Source organism: Poecile atricapillus, unplaced genomic scaffold (assembly GCF_030490865.1).
Source record: "Poecile atricapillus isolate bPoeAtr1 unplaced genomic scaffold, bPoeAtr1.hap1 scaffold_157, whole genome shotgun sequence".
Lineage (NCBI taxonomy): Eukaryota > Metazoa > Chordata > Aves > Passeriformes > Paridae > Poecile > Poecile atricapillus.
The window spans coordinates 1-18,163 of record NW_026709010.1 but is presented as its reverse complement, the minus strand read 5'-3'; the positions used below and the strand labels follow the sequence as shown (position 1 = coordinate 18,163).

Genomic DNA, 18,163 nt, shown 5'->3' with positions numbered 1-18,163 from the left:
GGCGTGCCCCAAGGGACACGGGAGCCCCCCAGTGCCCACCCCGTCCCCCTCAGCCTTTGCTCCTCACCCCCAAAGAAGGCACAGAACAACTCCAACTGCCCTGGACAGCAGCACCCTGCTTTATTGGAAGCCCTCCTAGGACTAGACCCCCTCCCAAAAAGGAGCTCTGCTGCAACAAGAAAAGGGGTGCCCCGGCTGCGGGCACTTCTGCACCACCGTGAGTCCAGAAAAACCCAAAATCACCGGAATTTAACCCAAAAAATCCTCAGATCCAAAAAAAACCCCGTGAAAATTGGGTAAAATATGCAAAAACGGCAAAAAATCCCATAAAAATCCTGAGTTTTGGGGGTCAAACACCACTGCTACCCCGGCTGCGGGCACTTCTGCACTGCCGTGAGTCCAGAAAAACCCAAAATCCCAGGAATTTAATCCAAAAGAATCCTCAAATCAAAAAAAAAAAAAACCAAAAAATCCCATAAAGTACGAGAAAACGGCAAAAAATCCCATAAAAATCCTGAATTTTGGGGTCAAACAGCACTGCTACCCTGGCTGCGGGCACTTCTGCACTACTGTGAGTCCAGAAAAACCCAAAATCACCGGAATTTAACCCAAAAATTACCCCAATCCAAAAAAAACCCCGTGAAAATCCCATGAAATACGAAAAAATTGCAAAAAATCCCTGGAAAAATCCTAAAAAATCTAGAAAAAATCTCATAAAATACAAGAAAATTCTGTAAAAATCCCCAAATCCCCCAAAACTGCCCCAAATCCCCTTCAGGATCTTTGGGAACCTCAATTTGTGCCTTTTAGGGATCAGTTTGGGGGATTTGGGAGGTTTTTTGGAGATTTTTGGTTGATTTCAGGGTATTTCAGGGTGATTTTGAGTGATTTTGGGTTATTTCAGTTTGATTTTAGGTGACTTCAGGGTGATTTTGATTGACTAGGCTCATTTTGGGGTGTTTCAGGCGGATTTTGGGTGACTTCAGTTTGGTTTTGGTGTATTTTAGGCTGATTTTGAGTGATTTTGGTGCATGTCAGGCCAATTTTGGTTGATTTCAGGGTGATTTCTGGTGATTTCAGGCTGTTTTTTTGCTGATTTTGGGGTGCTTGAGACTGATTTTGGGGTGTTTCAGGTTGATTTCAGTTGATTTCAGGGTGATTTTGAGTGATTTTGGGGTGTTTCATGGCAATTTTTGGGTATTTTGGGCTGTTTCAGGCTGATTTTGAGTGATTTTGGGGTACTTCAGGCTGATTTGGGGTTATTTCAGGCTGATTTTGGTTGATTTCAGGGTGGTTTTGGGTGATTTTGGGCTACTTCAGGCTGTTTTTTTGCCGTTTTTTCACCGATTTTTGCTGATTTTGGCTGATTTTGTGCCGATTTCTGGATTTTAGGGCACATTTCTCGAATGCCACCCTGACGTGCGCATCGGGCGCCGTTTCCACCGGGGCTGTGTCTCCTGCCTGGGGTGTCTCATCTTCTGTCCCCAAACCCCCCAAAACTGCCCCAAATCCCCCAAAACTGCCCCAAATCTCCTTCAGGATCTTTGGGAACCTCAATTTTGATCCCGGTGACGTTGTCCCTGCCCCGCACCCGGTGATGTCATCACCAGTTTTGTGATGTCATCGTCAGCCCGGTGACGTCATAGTGTTCCCTGTGATGTCACCTTCTCTCCCCACGTGACGTCACGTGTCCCGCCCGGTGACGTCATCCGCACTCCATGATGTCATCGCCAGGTGGTGACGTCACCGCCCCCTGTGTGACGTCACAAGCCCCCCCAATGTATGACGTCACCACCCCCCCGTGTCTGACATCACCACACGCCCCCATATGATGTCACCACCCCCGTGTATGACATCACCATGTCCCCCGTGTATGAAGTCACGGCGCTGCTGTTGATGGCATCATGGCGGCCCCGTTGATTACGTCACTGCGGCCCCGTGTATGACGTCACGGCTCTGCCGTCGATGACGTCACGGCGCGGCCGTCGATGACGTCACTGCGTCCCCTGTCGATGACGTCACAGGAGGAGGACGGCTCCACCTGCCTGCACCACGCGGCCAAGAACGGGAACCTGGAGATGGTGGAGCTGCTGCTGGGAACCGGACAGGTGGACGTCAACGCCCAGGTGAGTGGTCAGTGAGTGACCACTGAATGTCCACTCACTGTCCTGAGTGTCCACTCACTGTCCTGGGTGTTCTGAGTGAGCCCTGAGTGTGTTCTGAGTGTGTGAGTGTCCACTCTGTGTGTCCCTGCTGGGAACTGGACAGGTGGACGTCAACGCCCAGGTGAGAGGTCAGTGAGTGACCCCTGAGTGTCCACTCACTGTCCTGAGTGACCCCTGAGTGTGTGAGTGTCCCCTGAGTGTCCCCTGAGTGTCCACTCACTGTGTCCTGAGTGACCCCTGAGTGTCCACTCAGTGTCCGGAGTGTCCTGGCAGTAGTCAGAAGGTCAGGGCTGCTCTGGGGCTGTTTTTGGGCTGTTTAGGGGTTGTTTCTCGGGTGTTTTTTTGGCTGTTTTAGGGCTGTTTTTGGGGTTGTTTTGGGGGTTGTTTTGGGGCTGGTTTTGTGCTGGTTTTGGGTTGTTTTTGGGGTGTTTTGGGGTGATTTTGGGTGTCTGGAGGCGGCGCTGACCCCTGGATGACCCCTCAGGACAACGGCGGCTGCACCCCGATCATTTGGGCGGCCGAGCACAAACACATCGAGGTCATTCGGCGACCGCTGACCCGAGGGGCCGACATCACCCTGACCGACAACGTGAGCGCACCTGGGGACACCTGGGGACACCTGGGGGGACCTGAGACACACCTGGGGACCCCTGGACACACCTGGGGACAGCTGGGGACACACCTGGGGACAGCTGGGGACACACCTGGGGACACCTGGGGGGACCTGAGACACACCTGGGGACACCAAAACCACACCTGGGGACAGCTGAGATACACCTGGGGACACCTAGTGACACCAGGGGGCCACCTCGGGACAACTGGGGACACCTGGGGACAGCTGAGACACACCTGGGGACAGCTGAGGAACATCTGGGGAACATCTGAGATACCTGAGACACACCTGGGGACACCTGGACACACCTGGGGACATCTGGGGACACCTGGGGACACACCTGGGGACACCTGGGGGGACCTGAGACACATCTGGGGACACCAAAACCACACCTGGGGACAGCTGAGATACACCTGGGGACACCTGGTGACACCTGGGGGCCACCTGGGGACAACTGGGGACAGCTGAGACACACCTGGGGACAGCTGGGGAACATCTGAGATACCTGAGAGACACCTGGGGACACCTGGAGAACATCTGGGAGACATTTGGGGACACCTGGGGGGACCTGGGGACACCTAGGGACAGCTGGGACACACCTGAGGACACACCTGGAACCCAGTCTAGAACCCAGTCCAGAACAGTCTAGAACTCAATCTAGAACCCAATCTAGAACAATCTAGAACCCAGTCTAGAACGCTCTAGAACACAGTCTAGAACAATCTAGAACGTGATCTAGAACGCTCTAGAACCCAGTCTAGAACGTGATCTAGAACGCTCTAGAACCCAGTCTAGAACAATCTAGAACGTGATCTAGAACGCTCTAGAACACAGTCTAGAACAATCTAGAACGTGATCTAGAACGCTCTAGAACCCAGTCTAGAACAATCTAGAACCCGATATAGGACAATCTAGAACACGTTCTAGAAGCACACCTGGAACACACCTGGGGACAGCTGGGGACATCTGGGGACACACCTGGGGATACCTGGGGACACCTTGGGGACACACCTGGGGACACCTGGGGGCCCCTGAGATACACCTGGGACACACCTGGGGACACCTGAGATATACCTGGGGACACCTGGGCACACCTGGGGACACCTGAGATACACCTGGGGACACCTGGGGATAGAAGGAACACACCTGGGCACACCTGAGGGTACCTGGGGGGGGGGTACCTGGGAACATACCTGGGGACACCTGGGCACACCTGGGATAGAAGGAACACACCTTATTGGGTTTTGTTTATTGGATGTAGGAGTTCAGATGGGGTAGGGTTGGTTTGTTTAGCTGAGTTTTGGGTGTTAATTAGGTGGCTTTTGTTAGATGCAGTTTTCAATTTTTGAAAGTTTTTTATTGAGTGGTTTTAAGGTGATTTTTAGTAGTTGATGGTATAATTTTATTTTGTTTGTAGTTGGTGTATAAAAACGTATATGTTCTATTTATTTAATGTTGTCTTTTTTAGTTTAGGTGTTGATGATAAGTTTGGATTTCTTTCTGTAGCGTGTTTCTTATTAGTTTTACTTCTGGGGACACAGGCATTTATATGGTGGATTTTTAGAGGTATATTTTTGGGGGTGACTTTTGTAACATTTTAGTAGTTTAGATCGATTTTTTATGTTTTTCATTAGGTATTATTTTTTTTATTGAGTATTGTGATTATGTATTAGTATAAAGGTAGAGCTTTGGGTTTTTTTTTAAGTATTGTTTAGGGTTAGTTGAATGGTTTTGAGTTCAGTGTGTTGGTCTGATTATTTTTTAATAGTTGGTGTGATTTGTTGTGTGGAGTTCAATAGGGTTGCTTTTTATTTACGTTTAACTTTGCTGATGTGATAAGAACTGTTAGCATCTGTTTTTGCCGGTAGTTGGTTGTACGGTGTGGGTTTTGTTTGTGTTACCTGTTTTGGGGTTTTTTTTGTTAATGAGATTAAAGTTTTTATTTTGGGGTTGTGATTAAATTAAAAATTTTAGGGCAATTTAGATTTTTGACACGGATGCACTGTGATGAGAGTACATTAGTTGTTTTATGTGGTATTGGTGGTTTAGATAGGGGGAATATTTGTTTTGAAAATTTGTTTTGGTATTGTTAGTTGAAGTGTTTGGATGAGTTGTATTTCAGTGTTGAATCTTTTTGAGGGGGGTTCAGATTTTTTCTAGGTTAAGATTTTTTTTCCCTTAGTTGGTGGAGGTACTATGATTTTATTGATGACATTGATGGGAATTTGATGCTGTTTGTTTTTTGGTTATTTTATTTTTAGGAATTTGATTTTTGCAGTAGGCCTGGAAGAATTCACTTTATTTCAAAACATACTAGTTTAATGATATAAAGGTTTCCATATTAACTCCTCAGTGTCTTAGATGTTTTTTCTTATTTAGTTTTTCCAGAATTTATGGATAATTTAGCAATCAAGCAGGGATGGCACCCCATTCTTGAAAAGATGGCTGTGGAAAAACCTGCGTCTAACAACACGTACCTGACGGACGGCAACAATTTTGCCGTTATTACAGGGCCAAATTCGAGTGGCAAATCAACATCGGCATGGAATGCTGGAGGAGAGGAGTTTCTGGTGGGCTCCCAGTGACATCTGATGGAGTGACTTTGCCTCTTTATGGACTTTTAGATTTGGGTTCTTTTTCCCTTTGAACTGAAGATTGATGAGAGGGAGGCGAGTTTTCTCTCGTTCGGTCTCAGTTGTTTATTTTTTCTTATCAGCATTACAAGGTACAAGGAGCTATGTGCACTATGATAGAAAAGGGGTAAAATGGCTAACAAAGATCTTCTTCAAGGTCTTTTATATGTCCATTTACCCAATTAACAGGTGCCAACTAAATTATTTTTCTTAGTGACCCAATGACCCAACACCTGTGTGCTGCACTGTGACATTTTCTACCCAATCACCTACTACTTCCCAAACACCCCTAGGAGAAGAACATGAAGAAGAAAGAAGGACAAGAGACAACACCCTAAATCCTCCATCTTGTCTCCTGTTCTCTAAACTACTTTTTCACCCAGTGATTTAAGAAACTTTCTAATCTACACATTTACACTTTTCCTATCTAACTTTAACATTTGTTTTCATGTGTCACCATGAAAACATGCACATGAATTTCATATTATATGAAATTCAGTGTTTCCTTGAATCCTAGAACTAAATATTAAAAACAAGGGTACACAGTCTGTATCTCAGACTCCAACATCTGCCCCTCTCTTTTTAAAAAAAAAAACAAAAAGACAATAAAGAAAATCAACCTAAATCTTTTATTGGATTACTTTTCAAGAAGGGTTATTTTTCCTTCACTCATGTTTTAACAAATGAGGCTTTACAATATTCATTTTCCCACTTTTTCACACGAAACCCAAAGTTCATCGCTCTCGCACGCGGGATCAAAGGCGTTCAGCCGTCAACTGCGGTCTCGATACGGTTCACATCTGCGTGCTCGCTCTTCTGCTCTTTGGGCCGTCTGCTCGTCTCTGCAGCTGATGAGTTTCCAGGTTCTTCTCTAGGAAGTTACTTCTGCTTTAAACCTGTGAATACACAAACATACACTTTCCTCCAAATTATTAATTGAAATGAATTTTTTAATCTTTTTTCTTCTGAACTTTTGACCAGAACCAAAGAATTCTCTCTCAACTTTGCTTGAGTCTTGTTAGAACAATACCTGATAATTGATGGAACTGGCTTAGTAAAAGACTTGTTTAAAAAGTACCGTTCAAGAATTATTTGCAATAGATATAAGATCTTTACACTTTTTCCAAAAATTTAAGATTTATAAGGTTTTTATACTTCTGAGGCATAGCCTTGGTTCCCCCCCTTTTTTTGTAATTAAGTAAGGTATTTGTTTTTTTTGTTATGACAATGAAAAACCATCAAATTAAAACACTTGCACATGTATACACATATAGGAAATAACACTTTTACAGAAATCAAAAACTTATTAAGAAGATTCATAATTAATATTATGCAATATTAAACTTATCTGAATAATCTGTAATATGAATTACTAAATATACTAAATATATACTCTCATCCCAGAGTCTGTCACTGCTGATAAATCAACGGAAGATTGGAAAATCATGTCCGGATAACAATTCTCCAAGCCCGCTGTAAAATCCAGCTGCTATATTAATTCACTAATTGCCAAGTCCAATTGACCTGAGTATTGTTTTGATGCAGAAAACTTCTGGGTTTATTGGTAAATTCTCTATCCAGGTAAAGTCAAGGCTTGGCCAGAGCCTAAGGTTTAAACTGGAAAGATGTCTCTTAAGTCATTTTCAAAGCAAGGGGTTTAAAAATAGCAGCTATAAGATGCTTAAAACACAGCAAACTTTTAAAAGGCATTTGTATAAAACAATGATCAGATGTCTTAGGTAATTGACTAATTAAACCATTCAGTAGTTAATTTAATCTGAAGTTTCTTTCATAACCCTTGACTTTCAACCATGACACATTTTCTTAGAATTCTGGAAACTAAAATAATAAAGCTACATTGGATTAGGTAAACGCAAATCTTCTTAAACAAGGAAAAGAGTAAAAACCAAGACAAAAAAACTCTGTATAGAAGCAGCTGCATAACTTATTTACCAAGATGCATCTGTAGTGAGAAAACAAAAAAATCTCAAATGACACGTGTCTAAAAGGTAATTACACAAAGATACATTAAAATATGTATAAAGCTGCCTGTAAATACAATGACACTTTATACATAATGCTCATCATAGAAATCTATAAATTTACATTATAGAATGAATATGTCATCAGTGAGTGTCTGAGGAAATCAAGATAATAAATTTAAAATATTCACATCTTAGTGACTAAAAATGAATTAAAGTGAAAAACTTTTAAATTTTTTGTAAATAACAATCACTAAGTTTTTTATGCAACTTTTAGAAAACTAAAACTGTAGAGATTATAACAAACAATAGAACTTCTAATGAAATCACGGGTGTCACAAATTGCATTCACCTCTGTTCTTAAGCAGGTGTTCACCAGTGTTCTGTCACCACTGTTTCAGTTGTAATTATCTTCATCTCTATAGGAAAATAACTATGCATTTTAAACAAATGTCTTCAATAAAACATAAAGAAATTTAAATTTTAACTTGTTAAAAAATAATTATGATAAAAGGAAGTAACAAAACTTAACGTCAAAAAATACTAAAGTTATAACTTAAGTAAAAAACATTCAAACTTAAACATAGTGAAATTTAACTTTGCTTAATCTTATTAACACAATCTATATTAGATGAAAACACAACTTAATCTTCCTCTGTTATTATAAAAAAAGGCAATTAAAAGTTTGGTATACACTTCTTTGAACACAATATAACAGGAATATTGATTCACTATAGAGATTATAGGGATGCAACAAATTTATCACCATTCTATGTTATCTGGTTTTGAGAATAACTTATAATAACTGCACATGTTATTAAAAATACCATTCGTAACAAGAATTTGCTTGGTATATGCTTAAATTTGTTAGGATTTTTAGAATTCAGTTTTACTAGAGAAAAAATACAACACCACAGATTTGGTAATTTGCGATTCAGCTTTTGTAGTACTTTTCAGAAACATTAAGTTTAACTTTTTAAACTAAAATCTAAAATCCAAATTGGTATATATGCTGTTATACAGGTTTGGTTTTGGTTTTTTTTTTTTATAACAAAAGGACTCACATTAAAATTTCTTTATTAAAATTGTAAAAAAAATACCAAGCAAATGGGTAATATACGGTTAATATAACTTTGAGATTACTGAAAACTTTATTGAACTAAATCTACAATACACTTATTCAAATGAAAGGTTAAAAATGAAAGAAACCTGTCATTAAATCCTTTTTCTGTAGGATTAATCATATGATTTTTCAACTTAATTTTAAAGAAATGCATCTTGTAGAAACTGACTGTAACTACAGTAATACTGCTTGATCACTCTATATCACACAATACTACATTATCAGTAGATGTATAGAGAAGATAACATTTTCAAAACTTTCATGTATTGAGAACACTGAAACTGAAGAAAAATCTTTTAAATTTCTTGGGATGCATAAATATAATTTTCTATGTTATTCTGTAAAAACAAAACCAACAGATATCATTAGAAATACAACATCTATATGTATTCTATTATGCAACATTTTTAAACTTTTTGATCCATTTTTGAAGGCACTTCAATAAGGGCTTCTTTCTGAAGCTTGTGACCGCTATAATTTGCAGATAAGCCAGTAATGCATCTTACAATGCTTTTGATTTTTACTTTTTGGCTATTTTTCTGAAACCATTCCAGAGATGCTGGAGTTTGTATTGACATGTCCCGTAACCCTGAGTCCATGTCTCTGGGAGGATTTGTAGAGTGAAAGAACTGTGCATTAGCACGGCTGTGCTCAAAAGACTCTTGGCTTTGTGTGGTATCCAGCGAATCAATCTGCTGTGGTGAAGCTGTTGTTTTTTCCAGCTGTTGTTGCTCTGCTGCAGCTGTATTGCAAAGCGAATTCAATTTTAAAAGTGCCGCCGCAGCGCTCGGCGCACGCCGAGGCTCGGTTTCTCCACCCGCCTGTGCCCCGACTCCGGGCTGGGCACGGAGGGACGGGACCACGCCTCCCCGTGACGTCACGGGCGCCCCGGATGACGGCTGGCCTGGGGGCGGTGCCGCAGGCGGGGTCTGGAGCTGCGGCTGTGGTGGCGTCACTGCTGACGTCACGTTGACTGACAGCTGTGGCTCCAAGCCCACCCCTGGCAGGCGGGGCGCAGGGGCCGCCGTGCCCGTGGAGGTCCCGGACCGCTCTGGCTCGGGCCGAGCCCTCCCGTACCCTTCCAGGGGGGACAGGGCTGTCCACTCCACCCCCCTAGGGCCGGAAAGGGGCTCGGCTGCCGGCACGCAGGCGGCCAAGGAAGTTTCCCCTCCCTCTTCTGCCTGCAACAGTATACCGGGTGCTGGAACAGTTTCAAGAGAACTGAGACACTCTTGCAAAAGCTCTAAGACCCCTTTTTGCAGATTCTGCCCGCGTTTTAGAATTGCCTCCTCGTCTCTGTATAGTTGTTTTTCTGGGCTTTCAACAGGCTTACACATTCTCTTTCCTAAGGTAGATTTCAGGCTGACACAGACTTTACAGCGTGCGGTAACAAGCATTCCGCATTTGACTGAAACAAACCTTTCTGTTTTTCTGGACCCATCGTATCCCTCGCTTGAGTTTCAGAGTCCCATTTACTGGCGATGACTTCATAAGTCACTGCAGAAGCCGTTAGAAGTTCAGCTTCTACCTCGTCTCTAAGAGTGTTTTTTTCATATACTCTCACATTTATCTTCTCCCACAGGCTTGGGGTAAAAATTTTGTCTGAATCCACATTAGGGAATTCTACCCGTACCCAGGATAGAAGGCTTTTAAGCTCATCTGTGGACACAGAGATCGGGTGCTCCTTTACCATAGCTTCCAAAATAGCCAAAACCTCCCCCTCAGGTCTGGACATGTTTCCCTTTTGACGGCTTACCTGACCTCAGGGTCAGCTTTCTCTCAGCTCCTCTATCCGTGATCCGTTCCACAGCTCACAGACGTCTGGCTTGGCTTGTCCGCTCTCATCAGCACCGGGATTACGGAGATCTTTTTCCCCTTTCCAGGGAGTTTTCCAGCTTTCTGCTGTTTTCGCTTTTTTCCTTTTTTTTTTTTTTTTTCAACAGGAGCCTTCAGTTCAAAGTGCCCCAAGTTTGGGAGCCACTTGTCTCTTTATGGCCTTTTTGATTTGGGTTCTTTTTCCCTTTGAACTGAAGATTGATGAGAGGGAGCATGGTTTTCTCTCGTTCGGTCTCAGTTGTTAATTTTTTGTTATCAGCATTACAAGGTACAAGGAGCTATGTGCACTATGATAGAAAAGGGGTAAAATGGCTAACAAAGATCTTCTTCAAGGTCTTTTATATGTCCATTTACCCAATTAACAGGTGCCAACTAAATTATTTTTCTTAGTGACCCAATGACCCAACACCTGTGTGCTGCACTGTGACATTTTCTACCCAATCACCTACTACTACCCAAACACCCCTAGGAGAAGAACATGAAGAAGAAAGAAGAAGGACAAGAGACAACACCCTAAATCCTCCATCTTGTCTCCTGTTCTCTAAACTACTTTTTCACCCAGTGATTTAAGAAACTTTCTAATCTACACATTTACACTTTTCCTATCTAACTTTAACATTTGTTTTCATGTGTCACCATGAAAACATGCACATGAATTTCGTATTATATGAAATTCAATGTTTCCTTGAATCCTAGAACTAAATATTAAAAACAAGGGTACACACTCTGTATCTCAGCCTCCAACATGAGGTGAGAGCATCTCATAGGGTCTGGGGGAGCACCAGGATGCACTTGGACCTGGAGCATTGCTCAGAGGAGGTGGTGAGGGACAAAGCTTTTTGCCAGGAAACAGCAGCTGAACAGGTGAGCCAGTGTGGATTTGCAGGGCTGATCTTTCTGCTTTTCCCTTTTGATTCCATCTTGGCAGTCCCGCCTCAGTGCCCTCAATCTGTCACAAGAGTTCCAAAAAAAAAAAAAAAGGCTGAACAAACAGTGAAAATAAGGGGTACAGGTATGGTAGAATACAGTTGTACCCCACCCCCAACCCTAAACAGCAGCCCTAACAGCGCTCCCATTTCCCTGAGTCAGCTGCAGGCAGGAATCCTAAAGCAGCAGAGTGCCAGAACCCCGAGAGGTGCAGGCAGTACACCGTGTTCTAGGGCCAGTTGAGAAGAGATAGTGGCCACGTAGGTCCCGCTTGTGTGGGATAACCAGGGGTTTCCAGCCCCGGCCCACCCCGGGGTCCCCGTTCATCCGCAACCGGGGAGGCTCCCAAACCTCATCGAGGCGGCGGTTCGTTCGGATCCACAGCAATACCGCTTGAAGAGTTTCGCTCCGCAAGCCTCAGCATCCCAGCGGGGCTGAAGCATGCAGGCGAAGGACCCAGCCATTGTCAGGAGACCGTGAGTGTTGGGTTTTCACAGATGTGCTGCTAAGATCTTGCACTGATATTTGGTTTTCTTTATTGTACCTGTCCAAGAGACAACAGCCTGCCAGAAACGTGCCAGACGGTGAGGCGGCCTTCCCTTGTGCCCCACGTGGCTTCTGGTCCCCACGCATATGAGAGCTAAGTCGAAGTCCAAGACCTACAGAGGGGCATGAAAGCGGTGTGCCAGGTAAGCACTCGTGCCCAAGGATTTTTGAGTCAGCTTTGGAGATGTGGCGGTCCAAGCTGTGGCCCCTTAGGCTACCTCAAGGGAATTCCTCACTTTGGCTCACAGTGCTGAGGTGCGCAGGACAGAGCAATCCCGGGGTGCGTCGTGTCACTTTTCTACCGTGCCTTCCGTGCCTTTCGTACCTCTCGTGTAGTACGTGCCTCGCCTTATCCCTTCCGGGGGCTTATCAGAAACCCCGGTGTCTCTCTTAACATCTCTGATCTCTCTGAGAAGAACATGAAGAAGAAAGAAAAAGGGACAAGAGACAACACCCTAAATCCTCCATCTCATCTCCTCTAAACTTTTTCACCCAGTGATTTAAAAAAACTTTCTAATCTACACACTTCCACTTTTAGCTTTTTGTATCTAACTTTAACATTTGTTTTCATGCATCACCATGAAACCATGCTCATGAATTTCATATTATATGAAATTCAGTGTTTTTCTGGATCTTATAACTAAGTATCAGAAACAAGGGCACCCACTCTGTATTCCAGACTCCAACATTTGCCCGCTCTTTAAAAAAAAAAAAAAAAATCAACCCAAATCTTTCAAACCTTTTCTTTGATTAATTTTCACTCAGGGTTATTTTTCCTTCTCTCATGCCCTACGCACCAACAACAGAACTGCTGCTCTGTTCTACAGAGCGCTCTGCCTCCAGTTTTGAACATCAGTTAACTGACCACTCAAAGCTAGAGAAATAGATCTAGGTTGCTAACTTAACCAGTAGCTTAATTTGTCTAATTCCTTTAAAGTTTCTGCTGAAACTGCTTGAATTGAAAGCTGAGTTGTTATAAATCTCTATCTGAAATTTCATGACTCAAACTCTTCACAATCAAGTGTGACTAAGATTGATATAAGGTTACGATAAGATGTTGACTCTTTATATAGAACATAATAAATAAAAAGAAAAACTGAATATTATACCAAAATCTATTTTCACTGAGATAAGGTATACTTTCTTTTGAGTTAACTAAAAGAAGCGACGCAGGTGAAATCGCATCACAAAGCGATCACCAAAATGATACAGCTCAAGGGGGATACCTGATTCACCTTCATCTTCAAGGACTTTATCTCTCATGCAGGTTTCTGAATCTTGACACAGTTCACACCACGCTTTAACAAATGAGGCCTTACAATATCGATTTTCCTACTCTTTCACACGAAACCCAAAGTTCATCGCTCTGTCATGCGGGATCAAAGGCGTTCAGCCGTCAACTGCGGTCTCGATACGGTTCACATCGGCGTGCTCGCTCTTCTGCTCTTTGGGCCGTCTGCTCGTCTCTGCAGCTAATGAGTTTCCATGTTCTTCGCTAGGCAGTTACTTCTGCTTTGAACCTGTGAATACAGAAACTACACTTTACTCCAAATTACTAACTGAAATTAATTTTTTATCTTCTTGCTTCTGAACCTTTGACAGGAACCAAAGAATTCTCTCTCAACTTTGCTTGAGTACTGTTAGAAGAATACCTGATAATTGATGGAACTGGCTTTGTGAAAGACTCGTTTAAAAAGGACCGATCAAGAATTATTTCCAATAGATATACAATATTGCGTTTTTTCCAAAATCTAAAATACATACATAGCGTTTCCACGCTTCTGAACCGCAACCCGTTTCCTCCCCCTCTCTTATAAACAAAGGTAAAATATCCACTGTCTTGTTCTGACAACGAAAAACCAAAGTAAAACACATGCATATGTATAGATATAGGAAATAAAACTTTTACAGCAATCAAAAAGTGATTAAGAAGATGCATAATTAATATTATGCGATATTAAACTTATCTAAATGATCTGTAATATGAATTACCTAATGTACTAAATATATACTCTCATCCCAGAGTCTGCCACAGCTGATAAATCAATGCAAGATTGGAAAGTCATGTCCAGATAACAATTCTCCAAGCTCACAGTAAAAATCCAGCTGCTATATTAATTCACTAATTGCCAAGTCCAATTGACCTGAATATTGTTTTGATGCAGAAAACTGGATTTATTTGTCAATTCTCTATCCAGGTAAAGTCAAGGCTTGCCAGGGCTAAGAAATTTAAAAGATTTTTCTTCTGTTTCAGTATTCGTAATACATGAAAGTTTTGAAAATGTTATCTTCTCTATACATCTACTGATAATGTAATATTGTATGATATGGACTGATCCAGTATTATTACTGAAATTACAGTTAATTTCTGCAAGATGCATTTCTTTAAAATTGAGTTAAGAATCATATGATTAACCCTACAGAAAAAGGATAGAATAAGAAGTTTCTTTCATTTTTAACCTTTCATTTGAATAAGTGTATTGTGGATTTAGATCAATATAGTTTTCAAAAATCTCAAAGATATATTAACCATATATTACCCATTTGCTTGGTATTTTTTTACAATTTTAATAAGGTAATTTTAATATGAGTCTTTCTGTTATAAAAAAAACCCCAAACATGTATAACAGCATATATACCAATTTAGATTTTGAATTTAAGTTAAAAAGCTAGACTTAATGCTTCTGAAAAGTACTACAAAAGCTGAATAGCAAATTACCAAATCTGTGGTGTTGTGGTTTTTTTCCAGTAAAACTGCACTCTAAAAATCCTAATAAATTTAAACATAGGCCAAGCAAATTCTTGTTACGAATAAGCATTTTTAATAACATCTGCAGTTATTATAGGTTATTCTCAAAACCAAGTAACATAGAAAGGTGATAAATTTGTTGCATCCCTATAATCTCTATCGTGAACCAATATTCCTATTATATTGTGTTCAAAGAAGCGTGTACAAAACTTTTAGTTGTCTTTTTTTATAATAACAGAGGAAGATTAAGTCATGTTTTCATCTAATATAGATTAAGTGTTAACAGAATTAAGCAAAGTTAAACTTCACTATGTTTAAATTTAAGTGTTTTTAACTTCAGTTCTAACTTTGGTATTTTTTAACGTTAAGTTTTGTTGCTTCCTTTTGTCATAATTAATTTTTAACAAGTTTAAAATTTAAATTGCTTCATGTCTTATTGAAGACATTTGTTTAAACTACATAGTTATTTTCCTAGAAAGATGAAAAAAACTACAACTGAAACAGCTGTGATAGAACACTGGTGAACACCTGCTTAAGAACAGAGGTGAATGCTGTTTGTGACACCCTTGATTTCATTAGAAGTTCTATCGTTTCTTATAATCTCTGCAGTTTTAGTTTTCTACAAGTTGCACAAAAAAATAATGATAGTTATTTACAAAAAATTTAAAAGTTTTTCACTTTAATTCATTTTTAGTCATTAAGACAGGAATGTTTCAAAAATATTATCTTGATTTCCTCAGACACTTACTGATGACATATGCATTGTATAGTGTAAATTTATAGGTTTCTACGATAAGCGTTATCTATAAAGCGTCATTGTATTTACAGGCAGCTTTATACATATTTTGATATATCTTTGTGTAATTACCTTTTAGACACGTGTCATTTGAGATTTTTTTGTTTTCTAACTACAGATGTATCTCGGTCAGTAAGTTATGCAGCTGCTTCTATGTAGAGTTTTTTTTTGTGTTAGTTTTTACTCTTTTCCTTGTTTAAAAAGATTTACATTTACCTAATCCAATGTAGCTTTATTATTTTAGTTTCCAAAATTCTAAGAAAATGTGTCACGGTTGAAAGTTAAGTGTTATGAAAGAAACTTCAGATTAAATTAACTACTGGATAGTTTAATTAGTCAATTACCTAAGACATCTGATCATTTGTTTTATACAAATGCCTTTAAAGGTTTGCAGTGTTTTAAGCACCCTATAGCTGCTATTTTAAACCCCTTGCTTTGAAAATTACTTAAGAGACATCTTTCCAGTTTAAACCTTAGGCTCTGGCCAAGCCTTGACTTTACCTAGATAGAGAATTTACCAATAAACCCAGAAGTTTTCCGCATCAAAACAATATTCAGGCCATTCGGACTTGGCAATTAGTGAATTAATATAGCAGCCGGATTTTACGGCGGGCTCGGAAAATCGTTATCCGGACACGATTTTCCAATCTTCCATTGATTTATCAGCTGTGACAGACTCTGGGATGAGAGTATATATTTAGTACATTTGGCAATTCATATTACAGATCATTTAGATAAGTTTAACTTCACATAATATTAATTATGCGTCTTCTTAACCAGTTTTTGATTGCTGCAAATGGTATCATATACGCATGCATATGTATACATATAGGAAAGAACACTTTTACAGCAATCAAAAACTTACGGATGGACACATAAAACAGTTATTACTCCTGAGCTTTCTCGTACCTTCCTTCGAAGCACCCGGGACTAGTCTCGTCTAGTCCTAAGCTAATCACCGGGCCTCCCCTGCCTGGGCGGAAGGCTATCCCAGAGCCCACATCCGAATCTCAACTTACCCCACGTGACCTCGGCCGTAAGCGTCTCACGTGAGTAATTTCTTTAGGCCATAGTAACAAATATGTGGATATTATTTGTCGGTAAAATTATCGATGAAACCCATGCTGCCCTGCGGCGCTGACGCCATCCACGCATGCGCAATCACAGCTTTTATCGCCGAGGCTCCTGCCGCCGTCCCCGCGCTCCCCGCGTCTCCCCCCCCGTGCCAGCCTGTCAAACCGCGGAGGGGAAGAGAAATGCCCACTTCTAAAACACCAGAACAAGTCCAAAAATACCAGCGTCACGCAGTTTCAAATCACCGAGTTGAAAATTTCCAAAGGAATCCAATTGCAAAATACCAGAATACGGGGTTCCAAAATTCCAAAATGATTCCGTTTCAAAATAGTAAACTAGTGAGTTCCAAAATATGAAAAGCACCCAATTTCAAAATATCAAATTGCAAAATACCAGTTCTCAGATGTCTTACACCGGCAGGATTCCCAAACCCAAATGAATGCAATTATTGTCAAAACGGGATCTGCGCTACCAAAACGACTATTTTCTTCCCTGAAAAGCTTTCCCTGGTGATCATCAATACACGTAGTTATTTTGATCATTTAGCCGGGCGTAATAGAAATTTTACTTTAAAACCCAACATTTGTAGCGGTCCTCAGCTCGCGTCCGTGACCCGCAGCCTCCGGGCGGGACCGCCGGGGCCAGGATCGAAGCAGAGAGCCAGCCCGGTCCCCGCGGCTGCGCGGGGAAACACCGAGCGGCAAGCAAAGGGAGCATTTATAAACTATATCGATATTTCACTGAAATTCAGGGCAGAGCAGCGACGGGGGCGCTCGGGTTCGGCCAGGATTAGCCCTAAACGAGCCGGGCAAACCCCCGACCGCTCAAGGGAAGCGGAAGTCATTAACCGGTAATCGCCTAGGACCCCGTGAGGAATTTCCTCCGTAATCACAAACCCAGCACGCAGGGGATTTATGCGGCAGAATCCCAATTTCGGCCACGGCACCCGGAGGAGGAGACCGGTTCTCTACCGCGGAAATGAAAGCCCAGCACCCCGGCGTTTCGGGGACGGACCGCGGGACACGTAAGGGAGGGAACGACCGGCAGCACGTTTCTGCGCCTCACCCCCAACCCCCCCCCCTCCAAGGTGCAGCCGCCTGAGGCGTGACCGGTGAGTACGAGAAGGAAGCAGCTCCTTGCAGAGGCAGTTTTGAGAGGGTTACCCGGGCAAGGCTCGCGCAGGGAGCCGCCGGAGGGGCCAGCGGGGGCATCCCGGGAGTTCCTCCGGGAACGAGGGTCACGGCACCCAGCAGGGACCGGGGGATCAGGCGGTTTCACCCGGGCGGGGAGCGTCACTTTAAGATAAAGCCGAGAGAAAAGCCCGTCCTGCCGAGCAGGGTCATCCGAGCAGGCGGGGCAGCACGCACATTCCCGGGGGGGGGGGGGGGGGGGGGGTAGTTTTCAGTTTTCCTCTTCTACCTCGCTACTCCATCTCCACAGCCCCAAAGAAGGGATGGGTTATCAGGAAAAAAGGCGTTTAAGCTGAGGGAAAAAGCTTCCTTTTCCCCAATCGCCTGTGTTTGAATTGAAGAGAAATCCACTTCCCCTGCAATTTTGATAGTCTCAATTGTTGGTAACTCTGCCTTTTCTGTGCTGTTAGAGATATTAATTGATAGAGAATGCCCATTTTCTATTTTTTTCCACTTTAAGTGGAAAGGGAAAGCAGGGATGATGCTTTTTTATGGATCTGAATTAAACGAAAAATGCCCCCTTTTCAAT

At 42.1% G+C, this 18,163-nt stretch overlaps 1 long non-coding RNA gene across 1 annotated transcript; it reads right to left on the bottom strand.

Moving 5' to 3' along the window:
* Positions 1 to 12,167: 12,167 nt before the first annotated feature.
* On the bottom strand, positions 12,168 to 16,465 carry LOC131574212 (uncharacterized). The gene is made up of 3 exons (XR_009276411.1): positions 16,390 to 16,465; positions 13,052 to 13,345; positions 12,168 to 12,233 (listed from the first exon to the last, which is right to left on the bottom strand). It is a non-coding gene; the product is annotated as an uncharacterized LOC131574212 (long non-coding RNA).
* Between the last annotated feature and the right edge of the window lie 1,698 nt (positions 16,466 to 18,163).